Source organism: Scyliorhinus torazame, chromosome 14, assembly GCF_047496885.1.
Source record: "Scyliorhinus torazame isolate Kashiwa2021f chromosome 14, sScyTor2.1, whole genome shotgun sequence".
In the NCBI taxonomy this organism is placed as follows: Eukaryota; Metazoa; Chordata; class Chondrichthyes; order Carcharhiniformes; family Scyliorhinidae; genus Scyliorhinus; species Scyliorhinus torazame.
In genome coordinates, this window is record NC_092720.1 from 165,515,184 (window position 1) to 165,542,418 (window position 27,235).

Here is a 27,235-nt window from a genome sequence, read left to right on the forward strand (position 1 = left end):
GATCCCTCCGCCAAGGGGAAAGGTTTCTTCCTGTCTATCTATGCCCCTCATAATTTTATATATCTCAATCATGGTCCCCCCCACCCCCTCAGTCTCCTCTGCTCCAAGGAAAACAACCCAAATCTATCCTATCTCTCATCATAACTAAAACTCTTTATAACATGGGCCTCATTGTATCGGGTCTCTGCCTCGGTCTCAGGCCTCCGCACTGGCGTCATCAGCGGTGACCTCAGTGGATATCTCTTGCCTGCCATGAGCCAACCTATCATCCTGGGGTGGTCCTCAAAGACAAATGCCCCAGGATGTAGCTGTCATGCATGCTCCCAGGATAGCAGACACACAGGTGCATGATCCTGAGGCGGTGGTCGCACACTATCTGAATATTCAAGAAGTGGAACCACTTCCTTTTAATATAGGGCAGGCTCTGATCCCAGGGCTCACAGGGCAGGAGCTCGTGCTCAGCTGTCCTCCGCTCATCCAGGCACTTACCCTTTGCCACGAGAGGGTTCTCAGTGGTGAAGTCCTGCTCTTTAGTGTTGAATTGTTGGTAGCTGCCCTATGGTGCTGACCCTCCAAGAGTACAGGCACACTGTTCAGGCAACAAAGGTTGCAGGACATCCAGTCTATTAATCATCTTTTCAGACAGGCCACCTGTTCCTCTGAGGAGACACTCAATAGTTCAGGAGCGTGAATTGGCAACGGCAGTACTGGAGCAGGAGAGTTTTGATCAAAACTAAGAATACAGGGCTGGATTCTCCATCTCGCTACGCCAGATTTCTGGTTCAGAATGCCGGCTCCGTTTCGTCGGCTGGTCAATGGGGTTTCCCATTGTGGGGCAGCCCCATGACGTCGGGAAACCCCGAGCAGCCGGCAAAACGGAGCATCCCGACGACAGAGAATCCAGCCTCCAATGTCTCAAAGATATGACTTGCGGATGACCATATTTTCACCAGAAGGGCAGCTCTATCAGGTGGAATATACTATGGAAGCCATTGACCACGCCGGGACTTGCCTGGGGATCTTAGCAAATGGCGGTATTTGCTGGCTGCAAAGAGACACAACATAAACAAACTACTGGATGAAGTTTTATTTTCAGAAAATCATAAAACTAACCAATATGGCTTGTAACGTCGCAGGAATAACATTGTATGCAAACATTCTTACAAATGAGCTGCAATTGAGTACTTAGAGGAATCTCCTTCAGTGCCACGAATCAATCCCATGTGAGCAGTTGATCACGACACTCTGTGATATTAGGCAGGTTTACACCTCGTATGGACGCAAGCAGCCTTTTGGTGTTTCATTACTCTACATGGGATGGGATAAGCAATATGGCTCTCAGTTATATCAGAGTTATCCCAGTGCAAACTACGGAGGGTGGAAAGCCACATGCATCGGGAATAACAGTGCTACTGCACCAATAAAATGAAATGAAATGAAAATCGCTTATTGCCACAAGTAGGCTTCAAATGAAGTTACTGTGAAAAGCCGCTAGTCGCCATATTTCGGCGCCCGTCCGGGGAGGCTGGTACGGGAATTGAACCGCGCTGTTGGACTGCCTTGGTCTGCTTTAAAAGCCAGCTATTTAGCCCTGTGCTAAACCAGCCCCACTATCTATGCTGAAACAAGATTTCAGAAAAGGTGACATGACTTTGGAGTTGGCACTTGCATTAGCAGTTAAAGTGTTGAATAAGACCATGGACGTTGGGAAACTATCAACTGAAAAAGTGTAAATTGTGACCTGAGAAAACGGGTAAATGCGCATCAAGGTTCTGAAACAGAAGGAAGTGGAGGTTTTGATTTAACAACAAAAGGAGGAAGAAGCAAAATCTGAGCGTGAGAAGAAAGAAAAAGAACAAAAAGATAAATAGATCACTTGGTTGCATGGTGTACCGAAAACAAGTTCTCTCTAAATGTCAGCAAAACCAAGGAACTGATCATTGACTTCAGGAAGCAGAGCACAACCCCTCCTCCCTCCCCCCCAATCCACATTAATGGCTCTGAAGTGGAGATGGCGGATAGCTTTAAGTTCCTGGGGGTCATCATCACCAACAGTCTGGCCTGGTCCACTCACGTTGATGCAGAAGTCCAGAAAGCCCAACAACGTTTCCATTTCCTGCGAAAAGCTAAAGAAATTCAGCATGTCTGCATCGACTCTCACAAACTTCTACAGAAGTGCGATAGAGAGCATCCTATCCGGCTGCATCACAGCTTGGTACGGCAACTACTCGGCCCAAGATCGCAAGAAACTGCAGTGTGGCAAACTCAGCCCAACGCATCACACAAGCTTGCCACTCTCCCATTGATTCTTTCGACATTTCCCATTGCCTAGGAAGGCAGACAGCATTGTCAGTGACCCCTCACACCCAGGCTTTGCCCTCTTCCAGACCCTTCCATCAGGCAGAAGATACAACAAAAAGTCTGAAGACCCGCACATCCAGACATAGGAACAGCTTCTTCCACAGCTATTAGACGCAACGACTCTTCCCTCGGACTGATCTGTTCCCTGTAAGGCACTATTCATGACGCCCTATGTTGCTCTTGCTCATGTTGCATTTGCTTTGTTTGGCCCTTGTTCCCCACTGTAACCAATTACTTATTTATCGATGTACTTTGTCGATTATTCTTCTTGCCTACTGCATATGTACTGTGTACGTTCCCTTGGCCGCAGGAAAATACTTTTCACTTTACATTGTACATGCGACAATAAATCAATCAATCAATCAAATAGAACTGCAAATTGATTGAGGCCCAATTCGTGTCTCAGTAAAAATAGAAGTATATTAAAAATCCAGGTGACAGGGCAGCACGGTGACGCAGTGATTAGCACTGCTGCCTCGCGGCACCGAGGTCCCAGGTTCGATCCCGGGCCTGGGTCACTGTCCGTGTGGAGTTTGCACATTCTCCCCGTGTTTGCCTAAGTTTTGCCCCCACAACCCAAAAATGTGCAGTGTAGGTGGGTTGGCCACGCTAAATTGCCCCTTAATTGAAAAAAATGAATTAGGTACTCTAAATGTATTTTAAAAATAAATGAAGAAATAAATCCAGGTGACTGCAGGTTCTTCAGTATGGAGTTGGCCGAGCCAGACACCATCCAACTTTCTTATACACTTCCGCAAATCAATTGTATATGCACTAGAAATTGCCAGATGGGTTTTAAAAATAAATAACAAGGCTAATTCCTCCTTTGAGATAGCGTTCAACTGTGAAGCTTAAGGCTGCTCACAGACAAAGGGGGTGAAATTGACTTTCATGAGAGAAGTTAGGGCAGCACAGTAGCACAGTGGTTAGCACAGTTGCTTCCAGCTCCAGGGTCCCAGGTTCAATTCCCGGCTTGGGTCACTGTCTGCATGGAGTCTGCACATTCTTCCCCTGTTTGCGTGGGTATCCTCCGGGTGCTCCGGTTTCCTCCCACAGTACAAAAGGTGTACAGTTTAGGTGAATTGGCTATGCTAAATTGCCCTTTGTGTCGAAAAAAAAAGGTCAGGTGGGGTTACGTGATAGGGTGGGGGTGCACTTTCCAAGGGCCCGTGCAGACTCGACTGGCCGGTGCAGACTGCACTGTAAATTCTATGGTTCTATGAAACTGCAGTAGGGCTCTGGCCTGCAAGTGTTTGGTGCTATAGTTGCCCCTCGTGCATCAGTCGCTGGAAGTAAGCACGCAGGTACAGCAGGCAGTAAAGAAGGCAAATGGTATGTTAGCCTTCATAGTGAGAGGATTTGAGTATAGGAATAGGGATGTTTTACTGAAGCTGTATACGGATTTGGTGGGGCCACACGTGTAGCAATATGTGCAGTTTGGTGCCCTTATCGGAGGAAGGACTTTCTTTCTATGGAGGGAGTGCAGCAAAGGTTTACCAGGCTGATTCCTGGGATGGCGGGACTAACATATGAGGAGAGACGAAGTAGATTAGGGTTATATGCATTGGAGTTTAAAAGAGTGAGAGGGGATTTCATATAAACGTATAAACTTCCAACAGGATTAGGCAGGATAGATTCAAAAAGAATGTTCCAGATGTGGAGGACTCCAGAATTAGGGGTCATAGTTTGAGGATAAGGGGTAAATCTTTTGGGACTGAGGTGAGAAATTTCTTCACCCAGAAAGTGGTGAATCTGTGGAATTCAAGACCACAGAAAATAGTTGAGGCCAAAACATTGTGTAATTTCAAGAAGGAATTAGGTACAGTTCTTGGGGATAAAGGGATCCAGGGAGTGAAGGCTGGATCAGGGTATTGAACTTGATGATCAGCTTGATCATAATGAATGGCGGGGCAGGCTTGAGAGGTCGAAGGGCCTCCTCCTGCTTCCAATTTCTATGTATGTTTCTGTGTATGTTATGGGTCTCCACAATATTTAAAGATGGCTTGAAGGCCTCACAGACATTAAAGCCCTTCAGCCCCCTCAAGCCCAGAGGCGACCTCCAACCTGGAACGCTCCAGCACCCGAGTAACCCCAACCCTCCTGAACTCTGGTGCAGAAGCTCCGATGCCCTTGAGCTGCATGCCGGTAAATGCAGATGGCTACTCACCTCCTCACCTCCCCTTGGTAGCCATTGCACCAGCTAAACGATACTCGCGTGACTTCTCGCTGTGGAGTTGGGTGACTCCCGAGAGGCCGCTGCATTCAACTTCGGAATTGCAAAAAGGTATACGCCCAGTGCGAATCTTGATTTTGGCCTCTCCTGCTATTCACCCGACTCAGCGGGATCAGCGCAGGCGCAACGAGGTGGGAAAACCGTGTTGTGTCTCCTGCGAATGCAAAATGGCCACCGATACCTATCTGCACAGGTTGTTGGGTGGCGATTGCGCAGAAATCCTAATGATGTCACACTGCTGCTTCCAGCCTGCCGGTACCCTCTGCACATGTGTCAATGACATCACCGCAGACATGCATCACCTTCCTGATTCTGTGTTGTAAATATTCTGCAATGTTTATTTAGTCCCATTAGTTTCTGGCAGTGTTTTTTCTATTTCTGTCTAAAGTCTTATACATTAATAAAAATGTTAATTTTATTTTGTTCAAAATAGTTTGCGTTGTGACATTTACTGCTTTTAAAATGAGACGGGAAAGTGAGAGGCAGCTCATGTACTTAATCTCTGAGGCATTGGAAAGGCATTAATGATAGGTACATTCAACGAAGTACCAATTGAGGTGGTCTTGTGGTAAAATGGGTAGTTTCCCTGCCACTGAGCCAGAAGCTCGGTGTTCGCGATACACCCGAGCTCTTGATGGCCAGGCAAGGTGTGTTCATAACGCGGCCAAACAGGTTGAGGATCAACTTGGATAATCCTTCCAACACACCAATGGCTGGAGAGAAAAGTGGGAGAGACTCCTGGTCAGACATGCTTAGTGTGGAGTGGCGCCCCTTAAGCTATAAGCTTCTGGTGGCAGAGTAGTGAACTATTCCAGGGAAAACCTTGCTTTGGGAATAAATGAAAGTCTGCCTTCGGCACCACTAGGTGTGGGAAGAGAAATAACTAAACACCTATAGAGGTGGCAAGTTCCATTTCACTTCTAGAAACTGCCTTTTTGCTGCTTACAATTGACAAAACACCAAAAAGAAAGTGAATTACAGTATTTGGGGTCAGTTTGATTGCAAACAATCTGAAGGAAGAAGTGAATATTTGACAGGACATGAATGTGATGAGTGTTATCCTGGAACTGCTAGAGGTAGACCAGCTGTGCGGAATGAGAGCTGCTTACAACACATCAGACTGTCCTCTCCAACAATATGGCCCCTCTCACTTGTAAATACTGAAGAAAAGTACTCGTTCAAGACCTCTCCTATCTCTTCAGACTCAATACACAATCTCCCGCTACTGTCCTTGATCGGACCTACCCTCGCTCTAGTCGATCCTACCCACCAAAGATTTTTCATGCCCTCTCTTAGTTCTCCCAATCCCCTTCTTCAGTTCCCTCCTGGCTATCTTGTATCCCTCCAGCGCCCTGTCTGAACCTTGTTTCCTCAGCCTTACATAAGTCTCCTTCTTCCTCTTAACAAGACATTCAACCTCTCTTGTCAACCATGGTTCCCTCACTCGACCATCTCTTCCCTGCCTGACAGAGACATACATATCAAGGACACGTAGTACCTGTTCCTTGAACAAGTTCCACATTTCACTTGTGTCCTTCCCTGACAGCCTATATTCCCAACTTATGCACTTCAATTCTTGTCTGACAACATTGTATTTATCCTTCCCCCAATTGTAAACCTTGCCCTGTTGCACGCACCTATCCTTCTCCATTACTAAAGTGAAAGTCACAGAATTGTGGTCACTATCTCCAAAATGCTCCCCTACGAACAAATCTATCACTTGCCCTGGTTCATTACCATGTACCAAATCCAATATGGCCTCCCCTCTGGTTGGACAATCTACATACTGTGTTAGAAAAGCTTCATGGACACACTGCACAAACACCACCCCATCCAAACTATTTGATCTAAAGAGTTTCCACTCAATGTTTGGGAAGTTGAAGTCACCCATGACTACTACCCTGTGACTTCTGCACCTTTCCAAAATCTGTATCCCAATCTGTTCCTCCACATCTCTGCTACTATTGGGGGGCCTATAGAAAACTCCCAACAAGGTGACTGCTCCTTTCCTATTTCTGACTTCAACCCATACTACCTCAGTAGGGTGATACTCCTCGAACTGCCTTTCTACAGCTGTTATACTATCTCTAATTAACAATGCCAGCTCCCCCCCCCCCTCTTTTACCACCCTCCCTAATCTTATTGAAACATCTATAACCAGGAACTTCCAATAACCATTTCTGCCCCTCTTCTATCCAAGTTTCCATGATGGCCACCACATCGTAGTCCCAAGTACCGATCCATGCCTTAAGTTCACCCACCTTATTCCTGATGCTTCTTGCGTTGAAGCATACAAACTTCAACCCATCTCCGTGCCTGCAAGTAGACTAAAGGTAATCTTAAACCTAATTGGAAACTTTTTAAACAGCAATTCCATATCTTTCTGGAAGCACACAATTTGACCACTGCTTCTGAAGCTAGAAAAATAGCTCTGCTTTTATCCTTTGCAGGACAGCAGGCTGTAGAAATATACAACTCTTTCACTTATTCTGAAAGGGAGGACAAAAGCAAACTTGATGTAAAAATTAGAAAATTTGAAACCCATTGCAAAACGCAGAAAAATTAAATCTTTGAGAGATTCAGGTTCACCAGACATTTGCAAAAGCATGAAGAATCATTCATCAGCTTTGTCACAGATTTAAAGTCAATAGCACAAGCCTGCAACTTTGCTGCTTTAAGAGACTCAATGCTCAGAGACCAAATTGTAAAGGGAATATGTGATGAGGGACTCAGAGAATCATTATTAAAATGGAAAGATTTAACGCTGGAAATCACGATTCAAAACTGTTTAACTCACAAACAAAGTAAAGAACAGTATAGTGAGTTTTACTACCACAAAAACGGCACAGAGGTCCACCACGAGGCTGAGAAAGTTAAAATGGTGTCTCTGCATTCAAAAGACCTTCATCGCGGCAGCTCCGATTCAAACCAGTGCGCACTTGCGCACATCTACAAAGGACGCAAACCGGCAAAATTCTGATTTGCGCATGTGCAAGAACTGCATGCGCAGTTGATAAAACCCGCACTGCTGAAGGTCGATTTGCACATGCGCAAGAAGCTGCGCATACTCATTTGAGAAAAGATCGCACACCATCCGAACATCGATTTGTGCTTGCGCAATCGATTATTATGTATGATGTCACGAGCGTCATAGTGTCAGAAGACTCAGACCACACCCACATAAAGGGAAACTGCCCATCACAAATAAGACTCTGAAAGGTACAAAACCCAATTTTTTTTCCCTCAGAAGGCACAACATTGCCTAAACTTCAATCAGCAGCTGAAAATAACTTTTGCAGAACCCGAGAGCAAGCAGTTTGCAGCATCCAAAGTGAAGAGCACATTAACAAATCCAAAACTAAAGAAGATGATTTGTTAATTAAAAGTGAAGATCACAATAACAAATCCAAAACCAAAGAAGATGATTTGTTTATTAAAGAACACTATTCAGACATGGCTGAGTTATTCGGATATGATCATCATAGCATCAGCAACACGGTTAAAAAGCTCAATACGACTCTACTCATTGTAGATGAGTGCAATACCATGATGCAATGGCAGACTGTTGATTCATTCGATGACAGCAACCTGTCAAATAGCCAAGAAGAAAACAATGCCACACAGAGAGTACTGATCGACTCCGTTGAGAGCGCTGATCAACTCTACAGAGAGAACACTGCATGACTCCACACAGAGAGCGATGAAAGACTCCACGGAGAGGGCGACGCAAGCCTCCAGAGAGAGCTCATTGACAGACTCCAGAATGGATGCAATTAAACACTCCAGAGTGACAACCATGCATGAAGAAGACTATGAAGGTCTATCCTCCTTATTTCAACAACCTGAAGAAAATCTACCCAGCTCATTTAATCAACAACAAGATTATGAAGGTCTATCCACCTTATTTGAGCAACCAGAAGCATGAAAGTCTACACAGCTCATTTGAACAACAAAAAGACAACTATGAAGGTATTTCTACCTTATTTGATGAACAAGAAGACAATGAATGTCTAACTACTGTATGTACGAATAGTGACACAGTGATAACAATCAGCATACACAATTGTAAGATCACAGCGAGATTGACAGATCTCAGCTCTTCGATAGAAGCACTCAACAATCAAAGTAAAACTACCCTCGAGTCCAGTGAGACCACATCAATTAAAACCTCATGTACTCTTGACAACCGACAAGAAACTGAAATCTTGACGATGTTGACTCCAGAAGAGGAGCACGAAGAGATCAAAGATGAAGCAGATCAACCAGCAATGACTCCAGAAGAGGAGCACCAAGGTATCAAAGAGGAATCAAATCAACCAGAAATGACTGATGTCACCAAGATCAATGCAACATCTGATCACACACACATACCTCAAGTCAAAAAGCTCAATTCAACATCAGATACCACAAAGGACACTGATACCAATAACTTTGAGAATGACTCAAATTATCCACAAGGAACAGTCACTGAGCAAAACAAAAACAGCATGAAGCAGAACAAAAACAATAACAACAAAAACAACAAGAAGCACAACAAAAACAACACGAACAATAATGAAAACAACAAAGTCAACAATAGAAACAACAAAAACAACAACAATGGAACAACAACCTGTATAACATGGTACAAGTCTGTACATGAAGGACAATGTAACACCACAGTCCAAAACAATGGCAAGAGTACAAAAGTAACATGGCACGACAACGAATCTCACAAATTCATATTTGCTCCAAAACAAACAAGCAAACCCGTTTTCAAGGCAGATGACATACAGAGTAGATACCGCAAACACAGACAAAAGTCCAGGTCAGACTACAAAAAAAGATTCAACTTCAAACACCAGTTTTTCCTACATTGGATCTGAATGAGTCAATTAGTCGACAAGACTTACGTCACAACAAGACGACAGGCGACGTTCACAAAGACATCAAAACATCAACATCACCACTTCAACAGTTAAGAAGATCCAAAAGAAGAAGAAAGAAACTCAACCGACTAAATTTATAGATATTGGACTCATAAATATTAATTAGCTTTGTATAATTATCAATATCGTCACAACTTGTATAGGTATACATATCATCATTTATCTTTCCTGTTTTATACAATTTTCTTTATGTTATGGGCCAGGGTTTAGAAAACTCCAAAGTGTATCATGGAGTTCAACCGACCCACAACTTAGATTGTGGTATGGGGAGCACACGGCCCACTCTACAGGTGTGGTACAGCAGAAATGGAAAAGTATTTTTTTAAACAAAACAATGTTTATTCTATGAACTCAAGTTAACCTTTTTAAAACATACAGTGAACAACTTAGCAACCATTAATTCAAATACAACCCCCAAAGAATACAACACTAAGTAATCCTTAATAACTTCCCAAACAACATCCAGAAGACAGAAGCAACACCTTTCAACAGAAGCACATTAGGTTTACATTCACTACTGAGAACATTTATAATTCTGAATTCACCAAATGATCAAGAGATAATCTTTTGATGGCAGAGAGAACAGCAATACACCTGCTTGGTCTGGCTTCAGCTCCAACACTGAAAACGAAACTAAAGCACACCCTGTAGCTTGCTCAAAAACGAAAGTGTAAAGCTGACAGACAGCCCAGCTCCACCCACTCTCTGACATCACTGCAGTAGTAAACACCCATTTCTTAAAGGTACTCTCACTACAGATATTTATATACACACCCATTTATAAACACCCATTTATTAAAGGTACTCTCACATGACATTTAGAACAGTACAGAAAATATGTAAAAGAAAAAAAGGGTGCTGTAGTGATCTGTATGTATACAAGGGGTTAATGTATAGACGTAACAATCAAGTAATCACGAGTGGGCAGCGCTAGATACAGGTATAAATAGACAGACTGAAGCCAGGATCTGTCTCTTCACTGGAACAGGGTCTAGTGACCACAAGCATACAAGGACAGCTAAGCACAGGTGTAGATAATCATAAGTATTTCTTAATCAAGCATGTTCATGTAACATCTAGTTTAAGCATTGAAGAGAGAACAAACTCTCAACGTTACTCAATAAAGTATTTGCTCTAATTGGAAGACTACGAGTGTTAATCATCATCGAGTTAAAGATCATTCTGGAAGAAGCAAGTGAGTAACTTGTATTGCACAAAGCATACAACATTACTATCAGAAATAGTAATATAATAGTGTGATTGTTTGATGTTTCAGAAAATTTCCTTGTTGAGCTAGCTGCCTTGTGATGCACGATCAATGACCACTAAAGCGAGGTTGTAGTCCAACTGAAGGCTTTCCCCCAGCAGCTCAGGTACAGAATGAAGGCTACTGGGGCGGCACGGGTTCTTATACCCCGCCTAGCAGGGCGGAGCTATCATACATTCCAACCAATAGAAAGCATACAGTTTCCACCAATGGTGCTTTAGCCTATCAGGTACCGTAATACCTATAATACCACATTCACTCCCTGTTAAAAAAATGAGTCCAACGGGTGTGGTGGCCTGAAACTACAAAACATGGCAACGTGGTATAATTAGTCATGGAGGTACAGTAATACCTCCGTACAGTGTTTAGTAACTATTTACAATTCTGATAGCTATGTACATTTGATGGTTTATATTTACAGTTTACAATTAAAATGAAGCAATCAGTCGATCGGGGGCCCTGGTCGTCCTCTGCGATCGTCGGAGCTTCGGTGGTGACTCCGGTGGAGGCTCGGGCGTCTGTGACTCCGGGACCATGGCTTCGATCTCCATGGCAGCTTCGGCACCCTTAGACGGCGCTGGTGGGGAAAACGGTTGACCTGGGAAGGGAGCGCCTGCAGGGGGGTGTCGGTGGGTCGGGGGCCTAGACGGGGCTGGCGGAAGGACCGATCCTCCTGTAAGGTGCTGCGATGGAGGGGAGGGTGGGACTGGTGGCTGGGATGCGCGTGGGGTTCCGGCGGGCGCCAGGTCCTGTAGGGAGACCGTATCTTGTCGGCCATCGGGGTACGCCACGTAGGCGTACTGGAGGTTAGCATGGAGCAGATGGACCCTCTCGACCAACGGGTCTGACTTGTGCGCCCGCATGTGTTTTCGGAGCAGGATGGGTCCGGGTGCTGCCAGCCAGGTCGGGAGCGAGGTCCCAGTGGAGGACTTCCTAGGGAAGACAAGGAGACGTTCATGAGGTGTCTGATTGGTGGTCGTACAAAGCAGTGACGGGATGGAGTGGAGGGGATCCAGGAGGACTTCTTGCCAGTGGGAGACTGGGAGGTTCCTGGACCGTAGGGCCAATAGGATGGTCTTCCAGACCGTTCTGTTCTCCCTCTCTACCTGTCCGTTGCCCCGGGAGTTGTAACTGGTCGTCCTGCTCGAGGCGATGCCCTTGCTGAGCAGGAATTGATGCAGTTCGTCGCTCATAAAGGAGGACCCCCTATCACTGTGGATGTAAGCGGGGAACCCGAACAGTGCAAAGATGCTCTGGAGGGCCTTGATGACAGTGGTTGCGGTCATGTCGGGGCAGGGGATGGCGAATGGGAACCGGGAGTACTCGTCAATCTCGTTCAGGAAGTACGTGTTGCGGTCGGTGGAGGGGAGGGGGCCTTTGAAGTCCATGCTGAGGCGTTCAAAGGGACGGGAAGCCTTAATCAGGTGCGCTTTCTCTGGTCGGTAGAAGTGCGGTTTGCACTCCGCGCAGATTTGGCAGTCCCTGGTGGCTGTCCTTACCTCCTCGATGGAGTAGGGCAGGTTACGGGTCTTGACAAAATGGAAAAAGCGAGTGACCCCCCCCGGGTGGCAGAGGTCCTCGTGGAGGGCTCGGAAGCGGTCCACTTGTGCGGTGGCACATGTGCCGTGGGACAGGGTGTCAGGAGGCTCGTTTAGCTTCCCGGGATGATACAAGATCTCATAGTTGTAGGTGGAGAGTTCGATCCTCCACCGCAAGATCGTGTTGTTTTTTACCTTGCCCCGCTGTGCATTATCAAACATGAAAGCAACCGACCGTTGGTCCGTGAGGAGAGTGAATCTCCTGCCGGCCAGGTAATGCCTCCAATGTCGCACAGCTTCTACTATGGCCTGGGCCTCCTTTTTGACTGAGGAGTGGCGGATTTCGGAAGCATGGAGGGTACGAGAGAAGAAGGCCACGGATCTGCCCGCTTGGTTGAGGGTGGCCGCCAAAGCTACGTCGGACGCATCGCTTTTGACCTGGAAGGGGAGGGACTCGTCGATGGCGTGCATCGTGGCCTTTGCAATGTCTGCTTTGATGCGGCTGAAGGTCTGGTGGGCCTCTATCGACAGGGGAAAAGCTGTGGATTGAATCAGGGGACGGGCCTTGTCCGCATAGTTGGGGACCCACTGGGCGTAGTAGCTAAAAAACCCTAGGCAGCGCTTCAGGGCCTTGGAGCAGTGAGGGAGGGGGAACTCCATAAGGGGGCGCATGCGTTCAGGGTCGGGGCCTATAACTCCATTTCACACTACGTAGCCGAGGATGGCTAGGCGGTCGGTGCTAAACACGCATTTATCCTTGTTGCATGGAAGGTTAAGGATTTTTGCGGTCTGGAGGAATTTTCGGAGGTTGGTGTTGTGGTCCTGCTGGTCGTGGCCGCAGATGGTTACATTATCGAGATACGCGAATGTTGCCCGTAAACCGTACCGGCAACCATTCGGTCCATCCCGCGCTGGAAGACCAGCGGTGTTGGAAGACTTCGGTGTTGGTGACACCGAAGGGAACCCTTAAGAAGTGGTAGAGCCGCCCATCTGCCTTGAAGGCAGTGTACTTGCGGTCACTAGTGCGGATGGAGTGCTGGTGGTAGGCGGACTTAAGATCCACCGTGGAAAAAACCTTATAATGCGCGATCCTGTTTACCAGGTCGGATATGCGGGGGAGAGGGTACGCGTCCAGCTGCGTAAACCTGTTGATGGTCTGACTGTAGTCGATGACCATCCTATGCTTCTCCCCGGTCTTTACCACCACTACTTGAGCTCTCCAGGGGCTGTTACTAGCTTCAATGACTCCTTCACTCAGTAGCCTTTGGACCTCTGACCTAATAAAGATCTGGTCCTGGGCACTGTAGCGTCTGCTTCTGGTGGCGATGGGTTTGCAATCCGGGGTGAGGTTCGCAAACAGGGAAGGCGGGTCGACCTTAAGGGTCGCGAGGCTGCAGACAGTAAGGGGGGGGTAAAGGGCCGCCAAATTTGAAGGTCAGACTTTGAAGGTTACACTGGAAGTCTAAACCCAGGAGTGTAGTCGCGCAGAGGTGGGGAAGGACATAGAGACGGAAATTTTTGAACTCCCTTCCCTGGACTGTGAGGTTTGCTGCACAAAACCCCTTTATCTCCACTGAGTGTGAACCGGAAGCCAGGGAGATTTTTTGATTAATAGGGTGGATGAGGAGAGAACGGCGCCTTACCGTGTCAGGGTGTATGAAGCTCTCCGAGCTCCCAGAGTCGATTAGGCAGGACGTCTCGTGCCCGTTGATGAATGCGGTCATCGTAGCAGTTGAGAGTGTTCGAGGCTACTTCCGGGTGCGGCAATGACCAGCTGAGTTGCACGTTTCGGCACCTCCCGCTGGAACGGACCTTTGGGCTCTTAATAGGAGCCCCAACGGCAATTTAAACGGCGAAAAACACTGTGCGGCAAACCAGAAGGGAATCCCCCCCGGACACGCATGGAAAAGGGAGAGGATAGCGGCCGGATTACGGAGGATCCTCTGGAGCAGCGGCAAGGAAGGGAAGCTCAAAGCAAGATGGCGTCGGAAGGTGGCCGTTTGTTATGGGGCCCGGAGCATCAAGAGTTCCTGCGGCGCTGTGTAGAAGAGCTGAAGAAGGAGTTGAAGAAGGAGCTGTTGGCCCCGATATTACAGGTGATTGAAGGGCTAAAGGAGGAGCAGAGGACCCAGGAGCTGGAGCTTCGGGTCGTGAAGGCAAAGACTGCTGAAAACGAAGATGAAATACAGGGCCTGGTGGTGAAGGCAGAAACGCACGAGGCACAGCACAAAAGGTGTGTGGAGAGGTTGGAAGCACTGGAGAATAATTCGAGGAGGAAGAATTTAAGAGTCCTGGGTCTTCCCGAAGGCGTAGAAGGGGCGGACGTCGGGACATATGTGAGCACGATGCTTCACTCGCTAATGGGATCGGAGGCCCCGACGGGCCCTTTGGAGGTGGAGGGAGCCTATCGAGTTCTGGCGCGAAGACCAAAGGCTGGAGAAATACCTTGAGCTATAGTGGTGAGGTTTCTCCGCTACAATGACAGAGAGACGGTCCTCAGATGGGCGAAGAAAACTCAGAGCTGGAGGTGGGAGAACGCGGTGATCCGCATATACCAGGATTGGAGTGCGGAGGTGGCGAGAAGGAGGGCAAGTTTCAATCGGGCTAAGGCGGTGCTTCACAAAAAGAAGGTTCAATTTGGAATGTCGCAACCGGCGAGACTGTGGGTCACACACCAAGGGAAGCACCACTACTTTGAGACGGCAGAAGAGGCGTGGACATTTATTGTGGAGGAGAAGCTGGAATAGTCTGGCGAGAGAAAGAGCTTCTGGGACAAAGTGGTAGGGTGATTATGTGGGGCGAGGAAGGAGAAGGGGGGGGGGCAATTTTTCAATTTGTTAATTCTGTGACCCTGTAACTTTTCTCTCTTCCCCATGTTGGGAGGGGGGGGGGGGAGTATGAGGAACTGTGGGCGCCAGTGGGACGGAAAGGGGAAGGAGAAGGGAAATGCGCCAGTAGGGGCGGGGCCGAGTGGGAAACGCGGGCTTTGTTCCCGCGCTATGGTAACTGTGGCGGGAACGGGGACGCAGGAAGGAGGGGGCCTCGCACAGTGGGGGCCGAGGACAAGGGGGGAAGCCGAGGTCAGCCAGAGTTTGCTGACTTCTGGGAGCAACATGGGGAGTGCAACTACGCTAGAGGGGGATCTAGCGGGGAGGGGGGGGGTTAACTGGGTTGCTGCTGCTAAGGAGAAGGGGGAGCTGTTATGGGATGGGGTGGTCGAGGTGGGGGGGCACCGTCGGTGGGATATACAAGTACGTGGGAACCGGGTGAGGAGCTGGGTTAAAAAAGGGGATGGCTAGTCGACAAGGGGGGTGGGTAAAGAGCCCCCCAAACCGGCTGATCACGTGGAACGTGAGAGGGCTGAACGGGCCGATTAAAAGGGCACGGGTACTCGCACACCTAAAGAAATTAAAGGCAGATGTGGTTATGTTGCAGGAGACGCACCTGAAACTGATAGACCAGGTCAGACTACGTAAAGGATGGGTGGGGCAGGTGTTTCATTCGGGTTTAGATGCGAAGAATAGGGGGGTGGCTATCTTAGTGGGGAAACGGGTACTGTTTGAGGCAAAGACCATAGTGGCGGATAGTGGGGGTAGATATGTGATGGTGAGTGGCAGATTGCAAGGGGAGGTGGAGGTTCTGGTGAACGTATACGCCCCGAACTGGGACGATGCAAATTTTATGAGGCGTATGCTGGGACGTATCCTGGACCTGGAGGCGGGAAAGTTGGTAATGGGGGGAGACTTCAATATGGTGCTTGATCCAGGGCTGGACCGGTCGAGGTCCAGGACCGGGAGGAGGCTGGCAGCGGCCAGGGTGATCAAGGACTTCATGGAGCAGATGGGAGGAGTAGACCCCTGGAGATTTATTAGGCCTAGGAGTAAGGAGTTCTCATTTTTCTCCCATGTTTACAAAGTATACTCACGGATAGACTTTTTTGTCTTGGGAAGGGCACTGATTCCAAAGGGGACAGGGACGGAGTATACGGCTATAGCCATTTCGGACCATGCTCCACATTGGGTAGACCTGGAGGTAGGAGAGGAAAAAGAACAGCACCCACTCTGGAGAATGGATATGGGCTTATTGGCAGATGAGGGGGTATGTTTAAGGGCGAGAGGGTACTTGGAGCTTAATGACAATGGAGAGGTTCAGGTGGGAGTGGTCTGGGAGGCGTTGAAGGCGGTGGTCAGAGGGGAACTGATATCCATAAGGGCACATAAAGGGAAGCAAGAGGGTAAAGAAAGGGAACGATTGTTGAAAGAACTTCTGAGGGTGGACAGGCAATATGCAGAGGCACCAGAGGAGGGACTGTACAGGGAAAGACAAAGGTTACATGTGGAATTTGACCTGCTGACCACGGGTAAGGCAGAGGCACAGTGGAGGAGGGCACAGGGTGTACAGTATGAGTATGGAGAGAAGGCCAGTCGGCTACTGGCCCACCATCTGAGGAAGAGGGGAGCAGCGAAGGAGATAGGTGGGGTGAGAGATGAGGAGGGAGAGATGGAACGGAGAGCGGAGAGAGTGAACGGGGTGTTCAAGGCATTCTATGAGAGGTTATATAAGGCTCAGCCCCCGGAAGGGAAGGAGGGAATGAGGTGTTTCCTGGATCAGCTGGAATTCCCGAAGGTGGAGGAGCAGGAGAGGGCGGGACTGGGAGCACAGATTGGGATGGAGGAGGTGGTAAAAGGGATTGGGAGCATGCAGGCGGGGAAGGCCCCGGGACCGGACGGATTCCCGGTGGAATTTTATAGAAAATATATGGACCTACTGGCCCCGCTTTTGACGAGAACCTTTAATGAGGCCAGGGAAAGGGGGAAGTTGTCCCCGACTATGTCGGAGGCGACGATATCGCTCCTTTTGAAGAAGAAAAAAGACCCGCTGCTGTGTGGGTCCTACAGGCCCATTTCCCTTTTAAATGTAGATGCTAAGCTCCTGGTCAAGGTGATGGCGACGAGGATAGAGGACTGTGTCCCGGGGGTGGTCCACGAGGATCAAACTGGGTTCGTTACGGGGAGGCAGCTGAACACGAACATACGGAGTCTGCTAGGGGTGATGATGATGCCCCCACCAGAGGGGGAGGCGGAGATAGTGGTGGCGATGGACGCCGAGAAAGCATTCGACAGATTGGAGTGGGACTATCCGTGGGAAGTGCTGAGGAGATTTGGTTTTGGAGAAGGGTTTATTGGATGGGTACAGCTGCTGTATAGGGCCCCCGTGGCGAGTGTGGTCATGAATAGGCAGAGGTCTGACTACTTCCGTCTTTATAGAGGGACGAGGCAGGGGTGTCCCCTGTCTCCGTTACTGTTTGCATTGGCGATTGAGCCCCTGGCCATAGCACTGAGGGGCTCCAGGATGTGGAGGGGAGTACTCAGGGGAGAAGAACACCGGGTATCATTGTATGCAGATGATTTATTGCTGTATGTTGCGGACCCAGTGGAGGGGATGCCTGAGATAATGCAGACACTCAGGGAGTTTGGGGAATTCTCGGGGTACAAATTGAATATGGGGAAGAGTGAGTTGATTGTGGTGCATCCGGGGGAGCAGAGCAGCGGAATAGATGATTTACCGCTGAGGAAGGTAACAAGATTTCCGATACTTAGGGATTCAGATAGCCAGGAGTTGGGGAACCTTACATCGGCTTAATTTAACACGATTGGTGGAACAGATGGAGGAGGATTTTAAGAGATGGGACATGGTGCCCCTGTCACTGGCGGGTAGTGTGCAGGCGGTCAAAATGGTAGTCCTCCCGAGATTCCTTTTTGTGTTTCAGTGCCTCCCGGTGATGGTCACGAAAGCTTTTTTCAAGAAAATCGAGAAAAGTGTCATGAGTTTTGTGTGGGCTGGGAAGACCCCGAGAATGAGGAGGGGGTTTTTGCAGCGTAGCAGGGATAGGGGGGGACTGGCACTACCGAGCCTAAGTGAATACTACTGGGCCGCCAATATCTCAATGGTGTGTAAGTGGATGGGAGAAGGGGAGGGAGCGGCGTGGAAGTGATTGGAGATGGCGTCCTGCAAAGGAACCAGCCTACAAGCACTGGCGACAGCGCCGTTGCCGTTCTCCCCGAAGAAATACACCACAGGTCCAGTGGTGGTGGCAACACTGAAAATTTGGGGGCAGTGGAGACGGCATAGGGGAAGGACGGGAAGGCCCGACGTAGGGTAAACTCGTCGTCCTCGTGCGCCATTCTAAGCCTGATACAATTCAAGGTTTTACACAGGGCGCATATGACCGGAGCAAGGCTCAGTACATTTTTCGGGGTCGAGGATAGGTGTGGGAGATGTTAGAGAGGCCCAGCAAACCACACCCACATGTTTTGGTCATGCCCGGCACTGCAGGGGTTCTGGGTGGGGGTGGCAAATGTGCTTTCAAAGGTGCTTTCAAAGGTGGTGGGGGTCCGGGTCGAGCCAGGCTGGGGGTTGGCTATATTTGGGGTTGCAGAAGAGCCGGGAGTGCAGGAGGCGAGAGAGGCTGATGTTTTGGCCTTTGCGTCCCTAGTAGCCCGGCGAAGGATATTGCTTATGTGGAAGGAAGCCAAACCCCCGGGTGTGGAGACCTGGATAAACGACATGGCAGGGTTTATAAAACTAGAACGGATAAGGTTCACACTAAGGGGCTCGGCTCAAGGGTTCACCAGGCGGTGGCAACCGTTCATTGACTACCGCGCAGAACGATAAAGGAAATGGGAAGGTAACAGCAGCAACCCAGGGGGGAGGGGCTTGGGTGGGTCCTCAGGGGTGGTTTTTGTATAGATATTTGCACTTGGTTATGTATATTGGATTGTTTGATTGTATTATCTGGAGAGTTATTATTTTTGTTTTTAGTTATGGCAGTTGCCATTTAGTTTATATATTATTTATTTACTTGTTAAAACGGTCACTGTTATTTATATTGTTTTATTGTTGTAAAGAGGGAAAACCTTTGTATTGTTTTGTTTGGCCGAAAAATTTGAATAAAATATATTTTTATTAAAAAAAGAGTGTTCGAGGCAGAGACTGAACCAGAGTCACCGAGGCTAATTGCTGCAGTTGACAGTTCTCTTCGGGCAGTGCATAGTCAGCCGAGCTGGGGTCCTGGGGGTTCATTCAAGATGCCGGCTCTCATTGGTTGCACATGGCTGAGGGTGCACAAAATGGCGGCGCCCATCCCTCCAACGTGGCGTCCGCAGAACAAGATGGCGGCGCCCGGGGTCCGCACGTGGCCCTGGAATATGAAGATGGCAGCGACTGTTGGCCGCACGGGGCCCGTGGAGAAGTATGTGGTTGCGGTCCGCATTCGCCGCCGGAGACCGCGGCAACCGCACTGGCCTGACATACTCCCACGAAATGGCCCTTTTTGCCGCATCCCTTGCAGGTGGATGCGCGGGCCGGGCAGCGCTGGAGGGGGTGCTTGGCCTGCCCGCAAAAGTAGCAGCGGGGCCTCCCGGGGTTGCCAGGCCGCCTTGCAGCACAGGCCTGTGGGGGAATGGGGGAAGTCTCGGGGTCGGCCGCGGAGGGGTTCCACGCTGCCCCGGGGCTGCCGTGCGGTCGGGAACTTAAGCGCGGGCGTTCCTGGAGGCCATGTCCAGGGAGCCTGCAAGGGCCCGTGCCTCCCTGAGACCCAGGGTGTCCTTTTCTAACAGGCACTGGCGGATTTGTGAAGATAGCATACCTGCCACGAAAGCATCCCAGACTAAGAGTTCCGTGTGTTCGCTCACCGAAACTTGCGGGCAGCTGCAGCTTCTTCCCAACACCAGGAGTGCACGGTAGAATTCCTCCAGCGATTCCCCAGGGGTTTGTCGCCTTGTTGCAAGCAGGTGCCGGGCGTAGACCTGGTTTACCGGGCGAATATAGTGTCCTTTTAGCAGCTCTACTGCTGCATCGAAGTCTTCCGCTTCCTCGATGAGGGTGTAAATCTCCGGGCTCACCCTTGAGTGCAGGACGTGCAGTTTCTGCTCTCCCGTGGGTGCGTTTTTGGCCGTCCCGAGATACCCTTTAAAGCACACCAGCCAGTGCTTAAAGATTGCTGCGGAGTTCGCGTTGCAGACACTCCGGCTTGATTCGGAGCTCCATCCTTTCTTCTTAAAAAACTAGCTTATTAAATTGATGCACGATCAATGACCACTAAAGCGAGGTTGTAGTCCAACTGAAGGCTTTAATAAGCTAGATGTTTCCCCCAGCAGCTCAGGTACAGAATGAAGGCTGCTGGGGTGGCACGGTGTTGCTAACTTTGCCTTGGTTCAATTGCTCTGTTTTATTACCTTTGCTCTCGAGTCGCCAGGTATCTTTATGATACCGCCACGAGGTTCAAGTCCGAGTAATGATTAGTAAGATTTAAATCAAAGCACATTTACTATACACAGTAATCGCTACTCATGCACAAATTCTACGTCTAAGCTACTTCTACAATTAACAGGCCTATACTTAACTTTGTACTGGCCCACCAGGTCAGGTGAACAAATGGCCTTTCGTTCGGATTCGGAGTCTGCGGGATTCGAAGTTGGTACGGATTGGTAGCTAGGAGCGCCTATCTTGTAGCGAGCGTTGAATTAAGACTTACGATTTTGATGATCACTGGAGTCACTGCACCGGTCACGGTCAATGTTGGTTCGTTGCTGGGTGACCCGGGCAGGACGAAGAGAGAAGAGAGAGCGATTTGAACTTGGGGCTCAATTCTTATAGTCCCCAGGGGCTTCCTGCCTTTCAGGGCGGACCCTGTACCTGGTCCCAAGTGATTGGACTTTGTCCCAATCGCTTGGTTCGATTTTCTCCAATACTGGAGCGGTTCCCTGATCGATGGCCGGTCTTGAGGTGCTCGTTCACCTCCCTTTGTGTAGGCTCCTGCTGGCGCCGAAGAGTCTGGTTTTGCTTTGTGTGTCCAAATGTTGCTTATTGTTCACGGGGATTGCTCGTCAGTATGCAGATGGCTGTTGCTTTGTTATGCTGATGGTTGCTGGTATCAATATTGTCTGGCCTTTCCAGAGGTAAATACACAGCCAACCTGCAGCTGCTGGTTTTTGATTTGTTGACTGACTTTCCCATCAGCCTTTGCCGTTCGCCATTTTGAATTGGGAGTTGGCCAATTTAAGTGGCTACAACGGGTTCTTATACCCCGCCTAGCAGGGCGGAGCTATCATACATTCTAACCAATAAAAAGCACACAGTTTCCACCAATGTACTTTAGCCTATCAGGTACTGTAATACCTATAATACCACACCTTGTTACTTTTAATGATTGATGAATCTGTAGTTCTGCCCTTGCCCTTGTAAATATAACCGTTGGTCCTCCCTAACCTCTCCAATTGAAATAATTTGTCCACATGAAGGCATGAAGACAAAATATTGTTATTTTCAAAGCTTCATCAAATCAGCCCATAGTCCATTCCCTAAACTGCACACAGCCAGCTCTTGGAATCCAATGGGGCAAAATACTGTGAATGCTGGAAATGTGATAGAGATGAAGAAAATGCTGGAAATGCTCATGTCAGGAAGCATCTGTGGAGAGAGAAGCAACTTCTCTGCAGCCTTTGACATGCCCGACCACACTATCCTCCTCCTGCAACTCTTCTCTGTTGCCCTGTCAGTCGGAGTGCTATGACTTCTTTCTCTTCACTTGCATGTAGAGAATCTTCTCACCACCATCGCTCTGGTTCCTACCGAGGCTCAATCTCTGCTTTTCAATTCGACTCTGCACCCCACCCAAATTTGACTGGATGCACAGAATGACTGACGTCATATATGGGCGCGGCTAATGCTTTCTCTTGGACTGTTCGGCTGTGAGAGATGTCAAACAGAGAGCTGAGCTGTTTGATTGGCTGTGTGTTGGATATTGAGTATGTTTATTGGTAGCATTTTCTTTCTTCTTCTTTATCTCTATTGCCACAAGTAGACTTACATTAACACTGCAATGAAGTTCCTGTGAAAAGCCTCTAATTGCTACACTCCGGCGCCTGTTCGGGTACACCGAGGGAGAATTCAGAATGTCCAATTTACCTAACCAGCACGTCTTTTGGAACTTGTGGGAGGAAACCAGAGCACCCGGAGGAAATCCGCACAGACATGGGGAGAACGTGCAGACTCCACACAGACAGTGACCCAAGCTGGAATCGAACTTGGAACCCTGGCGCTGTGCTACCGTGCCACTGATTTACAGACTCAGTTTTGTTGATGGATCATTACTGATTATGAGACGGTGAGGTGTAATTATCTGGGAGGGGTAGAGACATATTTATTGAAATGTCTTTTAATGTCTTCTCTAAAGATTCTTTAAAGGTCTCGGCCTTTCCCAAAAGCTATATCTTGGATTTGATAGTTTTGCCCAGTGCTGTGTCTGAGAGCTGAATTTGGGATGTGCAGTCTGAGTGAGTGCAGTGTGTCTAATTTCCCAGGATAAACCAGAACCCTTCAGTCAGCTGCACTGGATAAATATTTTCCTTAACTTCCAGCACTTCCTGCCCAGTGTGATTTCTTCAAATAATTTGAGAAAATAAGGGTAGAAATTTCAAAATGTATATTGAATTAACATTTCTCCAGAGTGTTTTTATATAAAACACATACTCTCAGGGTAAAACTGGACTTCACCAGTACAACCCGAGTTCTTGGTGAATTGATAGTCTGTTTTACACTCGCCAGTTGTCACTTCCATTGACGTTGTGGTGCCTGGTAAAATGAGTGTCTCTGTGGAGGAAAGAAAGTAGCCACATTTTCTACTTCTGGTCACTACCAGTCTCCCTGCTGGAAACAGAGGATGTGTGACAGTCAAATGAAGTCCAAAATGGAAGGACTTGTATCTGATCCTTCACACTGGGCAATATGCAGGCTGGCACTCTATGTGGAACAATCTCTAACTGGGGGGTGGCAATGGTGAAGTCACTGGTCCAGGAATACAATGGATCCAGGCTAATGCTTTGGGGACATGGGTTCAAATATTCCCCCCACCCCTCGCCCCAGCTGTTAATGGAATTTGCGTTCAATTAATACACAATAATGGCGACCATGAAACAACTGTTGATTGTCATAGACCCATCAGGTTCATTTATGTCCTTCAGGGAAGTAAATCTGCGACCTTACTTGGTTTGGCCAACATGCGCTCCAGATCCACAGCAAAAAGCTGACTCTTAAATACCTTCTAAAATGGGCTAGCAAGTGTGATGATAGGTAGACTATCATCTGTATATAATTATTATTATTATAAGTAAATCATCATCTGCATGTGTATTATAAGTTATATGTTTTACTGTGTAGTTCTAGCATCCGACCAGCAGGCGGGGCGAGTATGCAGGCACGGGAGTCGGATGCACCATGTGTTCCTGTAGAAGGTGTTCGTAAGGAATTGATAGCAGTTGCATATTAAAGTAGCTCTGTAGTATCTTAGTGTAAGTTAGTGTTAGACATTTTTTCCAACTGTATTCATCTTAGACATTTTAGTTACTCATTAGTGTAATTGTTTTAGTCTAATGTTCTTTGTTCACATAGCAATATTGAGATTCCACATTAGCCCAATCAAAGAACATTACAGCATGTATTCAGTTGCATCAAACCACAACATACCCATAAAGCAATGAAACCAGATGTAGCACTTGTCGACCCTGCAAAGTCCTCCTAATGTCTGGGAACTTGTGCCAAAATTAGGAGAGCTTTCCAACAATCAGGCAACAGCCATTGTCTGTAAGGTTTGATTGCTTGAGTATGACTAAGACTTTCACTCTTATTCCATAGGTCCTCTCCCACCACTAGGACTGACCCACCAGATTTTGGGGGCACAGTCGGGGGAAATTACCATGAGAGTCCTCAACATTGACTCTGCAGCTATTAAGTATCATGGCATCAAATCTAATATGTGCAAGGAAACATCTGGCTGGTCACAACCTGCCATAAGAATCATTCCTGTCCTGGCCCCTCAGCTGATTTCTTTTTTCGTTCATGGGACGTGGGTGTCGCAGAGGGCAGTTAAGAGTCAACCACATTGCAGTGAGTCTGGAGTCACATGTAGGCCAGACCAAGTAAAGATGACAGATTTCCTTCCCTAAAGGACATTAGTGAACCAGATGGGTTTTTATGACAATGGTTTCATGGTCATCGTTAGACGTCGAATTCCAGATTTTAATTTAATATAAATTTCACCATCTGCAGTGGCGGGATTTGAAGCTGGATCCCCACAGCATTACCACAAGTACGCCAGTGACAATACCTCTAAGCCACCGCCTCCCCCACACATCATAAATCTATTGAACACCAATTGACCTTTTGGACGAAGCACTGATGATGGCAAGGGCACAGAATGTACTTTGGGTTGGGGACTTTAATGTCCAGAGGGGGCTCGGTAGCCCCACTACTGACCGAGCTGGCTGAGTTCTGAAGGACATAGTGTAGATGGTGGAGGGAGCAAATATTGTTGGGGATGAGGGAGTGCATAATCAAGCATGCAGCATTGTCCTGTATTGTGCCGAGCTTCTTGAGCACTGTTGGAGGTGTTCTCATTAAGACAAGGGGAGAGTATTCCATCACAAGGATTGTGCCTTGTGGATGGTGGACAGCTTTGGGGAGTCAGGAAGTGAGTTACTCTCCACAGAATTCCAGCCTGTGATTGGCTCTTCACAGAACAATACAGTGCAGAAGTGGCCCTTCGGCCTATCGGGTCTGCACTGACCTGCATGAAAAACACCTGCCCTGCCTACCTTATCCCATTTGCCAGCACTTGGTCCATGGCCTTGAATGTTATGATGGCCAAGCGCTAATCCAGATACTTTTTAAAGGATGTGAGGCAACCCACCTCTACCACCCTCTCAGGCAGTGCATTCCTGACCATCACTACCCTCCGGGTAAAAAAGGTTTTCCTCAAATCCCCCCTAAACCTCCTGTCCATCACCTTGAACTTGTGTCCCCTCATAACTGATGCTTAAAATAAGGGGAACACCTGCTCCCTATCCACCCTGTCCATATCCCTCCTAATCTTGTACAACTCGATCAGGTCACCCATCAATCTTCCCTGCTCCAACAAAAACGACCCAAGCCTATCCAATCTCTCTTCATAATTTAAATGTTCCATCCCAGGCAACATCCTGGCGAGTCGCCCCTGCAGCCCCTCCAGTGAACTGACATTCTTCCTACAATGTGGCAACCAGAATTGCACACAGTACTACAGCTGTGGCCTCACCAAAGTTCTATACAACTCTAACATGACCTCCCTGCTTTTGTAATCTGATGTGGAGATGCCAACGTTGGACTCGGATGGGCACAGTAAGAAGTCTTTTAACACCAGGTTAAAGTCCAACAGGTTTATTTGGAATCACAAGCTTTTGGAGTGTAGCGCCTTCAACAGGTGAGTGAAGGGGTAGGTTACACAAATATAGCATATAAAGACAAAGCCAATGATGCAAGATGATACTTTGAATGTGAGTCTTTGCAGGTAATTACGTCTTTACAGGTCCAGACAATGCAACTGGAGAGAGGGATAATCACAGGTTAAAGAGGTGTGAATTGTCTCAAGCCAGGACACTTAATAGGATTTCGCAAGCCCAGGCCAGATGGTAGGAGATTAAATGGCATGAGACATGAATCCAAGGTCCCTCCCTCCAGTTCCCCTCTCCAGTTGCACATGAAAGAAGCCATCCCCTAAGCCCTCCATATACACAGGATCTACTCAGATGAGGAGGAACGTAATGAACATCTACAGACGCTGAAAGATGCCCTGATAAGAACGGTATATGGCGCTCGATTCATCGATCGACCGTTCCAACGCGCCACAGCAAAAAACTGCACCGACCTCCTCAGAAAACAAACACGGGACACAACCGACCTTCGTCGTCCAGTACTTCCCTGGAGCAGAGAAACAACAGCATTTTCTTTGGAGCCTTCAACATGTAGTTTCATTTAAGTTGCCACATCATTACCAGAGCTGAGAGGCGGAGAGCCGGTCAGTGTGAAAACATTCAATACACTCAACAAAAGTCAGCTCACCGGGAAACGTGGGACCTGTGTGGTGAAGTTGTCACCTTGATCGTACACGGTGCAAGTGAACATCCAGATCTATCGTCACAACTGCAGACATCTATGTCCAACTGGAGAAGTGTTCCTTCACAACTGACAGCTGATGAGGTAGATCTGATTTCACCAACTGAGCAAAGAACTGAACGGCCATCAGTCCCGGAGGTCAACCGGTCCCCAACAAATGCAATGGATCAGCAGCAGCAATTATCACAGCAACAGCACTCACCAGGGCTGCAACGTTCCGCAGAGAGACAATAGGCAGGATTCACTGGAAACATTCCAAGTTGTGGTTTCGGCCACGTTTGACTTTGCCTTTTTTGGGGGGCCTTGGGGAGTTTCTGACCGGTCATGGCCAGACTTCAAAGTTTTCCCGGTACTGGGGAGCTCAACCCGTCAGCAAGACCAGCTCCTCAGAGATCAGGGCGCCATGTTAAAAGGCTGCCCCGATCTCCAAGTGAGATTGAAGGTCCCTCTCATCCCCCATTTCAGAATACCCTTTCAGGTCGCCACCTTTACCCTCCTAACCTTTCTGCAGCCTCTTCATAGCCCCTCACCTCCCCCTTTTATGGCATGGCACTCCTCAGGCCCCAACCCTTGGCAGCGCAAACTTGGCAGTGCCAGTCTGGCACCTGGGCAGTACTCCAGAACCCTGACAGTGCCAGGGCGAGTGCCAGGGTACTACCCTGCTCTGACCCTGATCACACGGGGGCTCTAATGGCCTCTGAGAGTGCACCCCCATCACACTCCCCCAGTTGCTAACATGCCTGGTCCACCCTTGTGGAAACCTGCACTAATCGACACCCGGTTGAGGCCTTGCAGCTCGACTAGTGACCCCGGCAACCAGGTGAATGCGGTGTCAGCATATTTAAATGAGCAGAATGGCTCATTTAATTATCATTATCTAGATGATGCCCAGTGAGTATGTGATCCAGATTGCGCCGGG

The 27,235-nt window shown here is 48.3% G+C and overlaps 1 protein-coding gene and 1 pseudogene across 1 annotated transcript in view; both read left to right on the forward strand.

Annotated features, from left to right (window-relative positions):
- The window catches only part of LOC140389073 (uncharacterized), a 104,420-nt gene that overhangs the window by 12,452 nt on the left and 64,733 nt on the right, over positions 1 to 27,235 (forward strand). The window lies entirely within an intron of this gene.
- LOC140390158 (proteasome subunit alpha type-4-like) lies at positions 911 to 1,757 on the forward strand (annotated as a pseudogene).